This window comes from Magallana gigas, chromosome 1 (genome assembly GCF_963853765.1).
Source record: "Magallana gigas chromosome 1, xbMagGiga1.1, whole genome shotgun sequence".
In the NCBI taxonomy this organism is placed as follows: Eukaryota; Metazoa; Mollusca; class Bivalvia; order Ostreida; family Ostreidae; genus Magallana; species Magallana gigas.
In genome coordinates this window covers 57,874,702-57,884,113 of record NC_088853.1, presented here as the reverse complement: position 1 = coordinate 57,884,113, position 9,412 = coordinate 57,874,702, and the positions used below count along the sequence as shown (strand labels likewise).

General features: G+C 33.9%; 1 pseudogene; it reads right to left on the bottom strand.

Moving 5' to 3' along the window:
* Positions 1-4,235: 4,235 nt before the first annotated feature.
* Positions 4,236-5,422, bottom strand: LOC136276082 (uncharacterized; annotated as a pseudogene).
* Positions 5,423-9,412: the final 3,990 nt, after the last annotated feature.

The following is a 9,412-nucleotide window of genomic DNA, read 5'->3' as shown; positions in this document are numbered from 1 at the left end:
CGTTAGCGCGTTATGATAATTTGTCTGCTCACCTGACGGCAGTTATTGACACGACGACGTCAAAAATAAATCATTCAATGCTTATATTTACATTCCCTTACTGAAGAAATCAATTGTTTACTTAAATAAATCTATATAAAGTGCAGATCATGGAGGGAGTGAATAAGTAACAGCAAGAACAGCTGTTTTGTAAAACCGGTTTAAACTGGTTTTCACATAGACTGTTGAGATGAGATCGACGAGCATGAAAATATAATCCATGATAAATAACTCTTGAAATGTTGCTTTTAACAACAAAATCAATTTTTTTGTTGAATAATTATAAAACATGGTGTTTTGACAACATTCATGAAATACATTTTTTAACCGATAACATAGAAATCACTGTTTGAGAACTACTTATGTAAATTACTAGTAAATTCATACGCAGTGAATAGGAGTTGCATTTAGAGGCATTTAAACATCACGGAATTTAATGGAAAAACACAGTAGAATGTAAATATAAATTGTTTCTTCTCCGATGCTGTAAGAAAGAGAACAAATAAACATTTAGCATTAAAGAAAATCAACAACCCACTCCCTGAGAACTGTTGAGAATTTCTTATAGTGATTTGATATTATAACTCTATATCAAGATCTCCAACATGGCCATTATTTCGATCACTACGCCTCCTCTCAAAGATATCCACATACCCTCAACTGAAGACTGGGATGCGGAAATTAGGGTAGATCCAAACCCCCCAGGAAGACTGCGATTAATAAACGAGCAGTATGTGTTCATGAAAGATCATGAACACGAGGCCATGTTGGAAGCAAAAGAAAAATAATCAGCATCTAGACCTACAAAAAAAGAAATAAAACGAATCGATCCTGTCTGTACATGTTTCTCTCTGTTTATAAAAGAAAAGATGTAAATACTTAGCATTTAGTACATGCCGAGATTATGGTACATAGAGTTTAGTATACGAGTAAGTGAATTTATGAATGAAATTATAATTATACTGCTACCCAAAAAGTTGTCCTCATTTTCTTATAGACTGAAATAAACTATCGCTTTTAATATTCACGGAGAGTGACCATAAAAAATAAAATCTACTTAAAAAAAACAATATGAAGATCCATTCAAAATAATGAAACAACATTTATTCAACACATATATAATGTAAACTATTTTCACATTCAACATAAAAGTAAATAAATGATACATAAATAGTTACAACACAGATCGATGAGAGAAAAAAAATATATATATACACATTAAAAAGAAAATTAATGACGTCTGAGCACCGGTGTGCTTGCACAGGTGGGCATCCTTTGGTGTCGGTAGGGACGCCTCCCTACCTCCACCACCTCCTCCTCAGACGCGGGACAACATAAACAAAACACGGACAAAAACAGGACAACAACTATAAAGGAAAAAAAATGTAATAAAAAAAAAATAAAACATTTAATCATTCTTAGCACGATGAAACACAATATCAGACATATCAGACACGACAGAGTCGCCGTCCCCCTCTCCAGACAAGGGCAGGTGATGATAGTTCATTTCGATATCACCAGGGGGGAGGAAGGGAACCGCGACAACGACGACAAAAACACAAACAGAGACACATACCAAACAGAACGAGGAATGATTAAACACCTACAAAAAAGTCGTATATATATATATATATATATATATATATATATATATATATATATATATATATATATATATCATTACCGGAGGTTGATGATGATGATGATGTCCAGGACACCCGGGAAGTCTCAGCGTGATCAATAAGAAAACACAATTCTTCTAATTAATATGAAATGGGAGGGGGGGGTGTTTAATGAAAAAAAACCCATTCTTTTCTTTTAGAAAAAAAATATATTTACCATGAGTAGTGCGACGGGGACTGGAGGACGGGGGTCTAGTCTTATCTCCCTGGTATACAGAGGGGGAAAAAATAGAAAAACTTACGACTATAATTAATATGTAATGGGGGGGGGGGTGTTAAATCTCTCTCTCTTAGAAATATATATATATATATATATACATACTTACCATGCGTAGTGCGACGGGGACTGGAGGACGGGGGTGTAGTCTCATCTATCTGGTCTACAGAGGGGAAAAAAAGAAAAACATATGACTAGACTATAATTGATTTGTTATTAGGGTGAAGGGGGGGAGGGGGACACACGGCTATAACTTATATGCATTGATGGATGTTAAATGATCAATTTATCGAAATAGAGAAAGAAATATTTACAGTACCCGCAACGTTATTTTTTACAAGATAAACGATAGGATAGGATTCACGCACGATAGGATAGCATTAACGCACGATAGAACAGTATACACGCACGAAAGGATAGGATTAACGCACGATAGAACAGTATACACGCACGATATGATAGGATTGATACACGATAGGAAAGGATAAACGATGTTCATGATAAACGTATGATCGCTTTAAACGATATTTACGAACAAACTGATAATGGCAGAATTTGAGAGAGAACACGTACAAATAAAGATTTACGTGGAATTTCTTTTTTAATTAGTAACAATTCCCGAGTTGTTAATCATCGCTGCATCATTTATAGAATGTATAAAAATGACCGGTTCATTTTTTTCAACTAAAAAATTATGAGCTTTAATGATCAATAAATGTTCTGTATTGTTAAAATTGTTTTCATTACCGAACACCCTAGCCGATCGCCGCTAATATTTCAGCCCGAGATTAAATCACTCGGAAAATAGCGGGTTTAATTATATAAATCTAACTCTTGTATAAAGAAAATATAAAATCTATCATAAGTACATTTCTTTCTGTATAAGAAAATGATGCATTAAAAACGAATTATTACAGACAAGTTCAATAGATATTTACGCAGATACACATTCCGCGTACCATTTGTTAACATTGTTTTCATTACCACACACCGTAGCTGATTGCCGAAAACATTTCAGCCTGAAATCAAATATCACACGGAAAATTACGGGTTCAAAATACAACTCGGGTTTTAATAAAATATAAATTATATCATTAATAATTTTGTTTCTGTAAAATATGATGCAACAAAATTATATTGCATGAAAGTTAATGTTTACGCAGGTATACACTCTGCGTACGATTTAATATATTCGAAGTACAGGTAAATATGTTACGTTGTTCCTAAGAACTTCGTTTTTTCATTTTCAATGTTAACAGATATGATTTACATATAATTTTGGTTAATTTTGATCTAAAAAATTTAAAAATTAGTATCCTGACGGAATGTTGGATAGTATTTTACAATTCTTGTTCGATAAATATTCGAAAACGGCGCACTGAACGAGTTGCAACTTAGTAATAAATTTACTTGCTTATGAAAAGGCACGAAACGATGAACACGATAGGATAAACGGAAGAATTGTTGAAATTAAACGATAAACCTGATAGGATTAACGCACGATATGATAGGATTAACGCACGATAGAACAGTATACACGCACGATAGGATAGAATTAACGCACAATAGAACAGTATACACGCACGATACGATAGGATTGATACACGATACGATAGGATAGGATTGTAAAAAATAACGTTGCGAGTATTGTACCAGGTGTGGTACTTTGAGCTGGCTCGGACAAATCGACTAAAAAAAAAAATCAGAATAATATTGATTATGCATTGTAAAAGAAAAAAAATAGTAGTATGAATAAATGTGGGGTGGGGGTGGACACACTTACCTCTAGCGGGATGGACATCGCCGATGTCCGTCAGAGTTAGTTTATTGAAACTAAATTCAACCCGGCGTACCCCTTCGCCAAATCGGATGTGGAGTGTACCGGCACCCCAGGTCATCCCCACCGCAAAGAAAATACACTCACATTCCCCCATACACGAGACGAAGTCTTCCTCGCAACAAATTGTTGCGGGAGAACAGTGTAAATATGCGCCATGCACAACAAAGATGAGCAGCCATGCTGATCGAAACAACGCCGTATTTGTACTGATCCTGTTTTTTTAGGGGCGGCAACATCTAAAAGATACAGGCTCGTGCGCGAAAAGAGAGAGGAGTGACACAGAGAGTAAAAAAATAAACCACCACCACAATCCTCTCCCCCCGCCCATTCAGCCAATATGCCCATTACAACAGGATTCCCATTCCAACAGGGGGGGGGGGGGGAGGGGGCGGCGCCGCTTATTTTATTTATTAAAAAAAAATAATACAACAGAGAGAGAGAATATGCTACCTCCCATTTATCCCCCCCCCCCTTTATTTGTTTTAAAAATAATGGTCGCAACAATCATTTCTGCTTTTTCAGGCAGCCACCATTTTCTTATGTCTACGAAACCATACTCCTGGTCCACGGTCACGTGAACATTATGACCAAGGTGTTCCTTGTAAGACACATTGGCATCTTCTTGCTTTAGGTCATTTAACGCTTTGTCAATGTCACCAATACAGTCCTCTGTTAGTTTTTTCCATTTCTCTAACGTTAATGCTATGCCTTTTTTGACGGGTATGGCTTTCCTCTGGGAGTGGTATCAAAATACCGTATGTGTATGTACATATTTCCTTCGTAGTTCTGGGCTGACACATGACAGTCCTTCCCAATGTCAAACTCTACTATTGTTTTCTTGTTGTAGGGTTTTATTCTCTTGACATCTTCTTCGTCATCCTCCTCCTCCCTCTCCTCCTCAAGGGTCCTTTCTGGTGACAATACTAAAAGATCATCGTCCATGCTTTTCATTCTCATGAGGTCTTTTTTCCTTTCTTCATGAGGTCTTTTCGGTGTCAATATTACAAGGTCGTCCATTTTGTTTTTCCTCTGTTTTCAAATTATGTTTACTTATGTTACTTCAGTCAACTATTTATATACAAATGATACCAAATAAACCATCCCATATTTTTATTACCCTGCATAAAATCTGACTTTGTACGTGGTATGGATATAATTACACAATAATATGCTCCTCCCATTTATTTCTATTGCATGAATGCAATCTGTTGTGAAACCTTCTTAATTCTAATTACACTCCGCACCAATCATCGTCTGGGGCTATATCTGATAACCCTCCCCCTTTACCAATCATCGTCTGGGGCTATATCTGATAAACCTCCCCCTCCCTTTCATCTTCATGACGTAAAATGGGCCCCGCCCCCTGCACTTCTAGGGGCTATACAGACACTATTGCAGCACAAATGTGCTGCATGAATATTTTGGGATCGACAGACTATAGTCCCAATATAAATTCGGAAAATCAAACCAGGCAACGTCTAGAGCTCTCTATTCGGATCATATGTATATAGCTGCTGGAATAAACAACGGCTTAGTAATGCAAACGTAAACAAAATTGCATTGCTAAAAATACTAGTTTCACAAATTACTAGTTTCACAATTATTACCGGGTATTTTAATGTTTACTGTATTTTAATTTTTAATGTCGTCAGTCATACGGGTTTTTTTTCTTCCATCTCAATGATACTGTATCGTCTGTATGTTAAAAGATCGTCTAGAACACCGAATATTCAATTTTGATGTAAGTATATACATGTACATCGTATTTGAAATATAAATTAAAATACTCAAAACACGCATAAAACGCTTTCACTAACTGCGTACGTTACGCTGATATGCCAGCAATACCATATAAGATAAATAAGTAAAAAGTAATAGCTAATTTTCTCGTTTAATCATGTTAATGTTTAACAATTCGTATACATTTGATTTTTCCGTTTCGTACCTAACTAAAGCCGACTGACTACAATGCTATAATTGATAGACATTCATATGAATATTAATAAGATAGCAACATGTTGATAATCATTCATTAGATATAAATAAAAGATACAAAGTAAATCGTTTCTGGCCAGTCTATACCCTTTTTAAGCGATAAACGTGATGATATTTTCCATTCCGTTCCGCTTTCAGTTCCGTTTTCCGTTCCGCGTTTTAGCAACACCCATAAAAAAGTGGCATCAAATCTAAACATTTAAAAGTTTAAAACAGAAAAATGATCAAATTTTTCATCTGGAAATTATTTTTTTTACTACTGATACTGGCTTTATTTCATACCTTGCATGATGTAATCAGGGGTTGTTTGGTGCCATTCTTGTACCTAATTGATTCCTCCAATGTATTTAAAAGCTTTATGGTAACTTCTGGAATCTAATAAAAGAAATTCTTTATTTCTTTATATATGGATAACCATTATATATATATATATATATATATATATATATATATATATATATATATATATATATATATATATATATATGTTAGAAGAACAATTACTTCAAATATAGTAGAAGGGGTGGAGTTGAAGGCCAGTTGACCTCGGAATTCATTTGCTGCCTTAATGGCAATGATGTTATAAGTTGATTCCGCTTCGATACATGAGTCTTCTGCGACCGTTCCCCAGAGTGTTAGGTTCGCAGTCCGGTTTTCTGAAGAAATCTGAATCTCCCGTCGAGATTTAGTTATCTTGGCAACGTCTCCAATCTGCAAGGTTATTTCATGAATTAAAATTAGAAGTACAAGCAATACTTGAAACAGTTAGCAATAATTTAGCTACAGAAATTTATGTAATCTGATTAAAGAACTAAACTTTTATTTAAAAAAAAATATAAAAAGTATGTATTGTATTATGTACCTATGTAAGCATTAAAAACTACTTTCATTTTTAACAAATAAAAACTCTTAAAGCTAAAATTTAAAGGACGCTGCAAAATTGTATATATATATATATATATATATATATAACCGAATGTTATCACATAGGTGTAAACGAAACCGTCTGACGTGTCACATAATGGCAAACGGGATCTTATGGCAAAAAACGGTTTGCCACTATGTCCGATTCAGTTTTTTAAATCGCTCTAACTCGGCGAATCGCGAACTGACACCAGGTAAACTTTAGTCATGGTAAGAGAGTTCTTTCAGACGTTTAATTTAAGTTTTAAAATAATTATTTGATGCATAATAACTTAAAAACTGTAAAGTGTTTGAGGGAACCCATTCTGGGACTATATATATCCGGCCGAGCGATTCCGTCTGAGATGTCATTTACGGGCAAACGTCGGTTTTTTGAAGATTTCTTTTTAAAATTTGATACATATGTCAACAAAAAACTCAGAGCAACTTGCTTATATAATGGCTAATTTTTTTGCGGTAATGTGCTATGGATATGTATCTAATTTTAAAAAGATATCGCTGTTGATAGAAATTTCAGTGCTCATTTTCAGCTGTTTTGTTTTTGTATATAATTTTAAGCTTCTACGCATGCTTGACCCATTAAAGTTAACGAGATGGAAGAAGAAATGGCGATCGAAATGTTCGACTGAATATGGTTTTACTGATCTATACACGATTACGGCATGTTATAAGGATGTGTAAAGAAAATGAATACAAGTGAGTTGTGTTTTAGATCAACGGATTTGTGTTTCTGGAGATTTAGATTCTGTATCTGTGTATTAGAATACTAAACGGAACAAATAATTGTGTCGTTGAAGTAAGTAAACATGGTCATTGTTTGTTAAAATGAGAGAGGGGTATTGAAACGTGTCTAGAAAAAAGATATGAAAGCTTTCAATATGTTAATTGTACTCGCAGAAACTGGACTTTTCGAATCAAGCGGGATTCATATCATAGAGAGAAGTTAAAAGTGCCACTTTTTTATAGCTTTTTTATTTTTGTTTAATTCTCTAAAATGTTTTATCTCATCCCATGTACATTCTTAAATCCGAGACATATATACAATTAAACCAAAATCGTTCTTGTCCTATCACGTCTTTATTCTTTTAAATAATGTTCGTAAACATATTTGTAATTAGGTTCATTAAAACATCTTGTGCTCTTGAACGACATGATTTATCGAGATACACAGCTTTTATACAACCCATTTTTTTTTCATGTAACTAGTATCAGTACAGATGTATTCAGTGTTTGATTTCTTGGCCGATTTCTTAAACGAGAGCTTTGTTTACATTCTACGGATATGGGAAAGTTATCTTCTCTTTGTGAGTGTGTTGAAAATAAACATGTGGGGAACACATGCAATCAGGCAGGATTGATATTATCTTCGGTTTTGTTTACGATTGAGATCTAACGCACGAAAAGCATGGTAAATGAAACGTTAACTTGTGGTACACAGTGTCTCAATTTGTCCTAAATTCTTCTGATGACCAAGTTCTTTTCATTTTAAATCCAGATAGCTTAATGTAAAGCAACCATAATTTTTTATGGGCTATCTAGGTTCAAATCCTAGTCTGGATTGTATGAATGAGAGACTAAACATCAGGTATTTGCTCCTGAAATTCGGCTTTTTGTTAAATCTTGATCTTGTTTTCATCACTCATAATCTCGCACAACTTTACTGCCTATTTCATTGGTTTGGGATTAAAGGCTCATTGATTTGTTCAAATCAATACTGGTAATGTTATATTTTTAAAAATTATATTAGTTCAGTGTTGAGATAAGTTTTGTTCATGATCAGTAGTAAAAATTACATTCATTTAATCATTGTTTATCTCTTACAATTACTGCAATCAGTAATTCATTACATAATTCGGCATGTCCATTGATTAAATATCTCTCTCATTCTCTCTCTCTCTCGCTCTCTCTCTCTCTCTCTCTCTCTCTCTCTCTCTCTCTCTCTCTCTCTCTCTCTCTCTCTCTCTCTTTTGTTTACATATTCTACGCGACCTCAATGAGTTACCTTCTCTTTGACCTACGGAGAGAAAATAGGTCAGGTGTAGTGAAATGAGACAAAAAGAAACAAATTCTAATCATAATCTAATTATAAATTATAGATAATAGATAGAAATAAAACATCCCAATTCAAAATACTTAGATACTTCGAGGAATGCCTAAAATATATTTTTTTAAACAATGAAGTATAAAGAAGATGTTATTGCTTTTGTTGATGAATATAAATATTTAAGTGTTGTCCTAAAAAAATAATGGTAAATTGAAATATGCATATAAGAATTTAGCAGGTAGAGCAAGGAAAGAATATTTTATAATCATTATTTACAAAATTACTATTCTTTAGAGAAACTAATGTTGGAAAATAGATTTTACCAAAACAAAAGGGTCAAGATGGGCATGCCTAATATGTACATGTAGTAAGACCTTATCATGTATAATTTTTATATTTACTTTCCCAACTTGTGTGTGAGTGGTGTGGTGTGAGTGGATGGTATTTATTTATGAATCATGGCATTATGCAAATGTTGACTTATGCCTCAAAAATTGGGATAAGTGATTTTAAAAAATATAACAAAAGATTTTGACATAACTCCAATTGAAAAAAAAATCTAACTTTTACCTTGAATGACATTAAAGGGGTTCATAATAAAGCTTCTAATTTAGCAGTTAGAATAGAGCTTGGTGCACTCTCCATTATTTCCAGAGTATATATCATACATA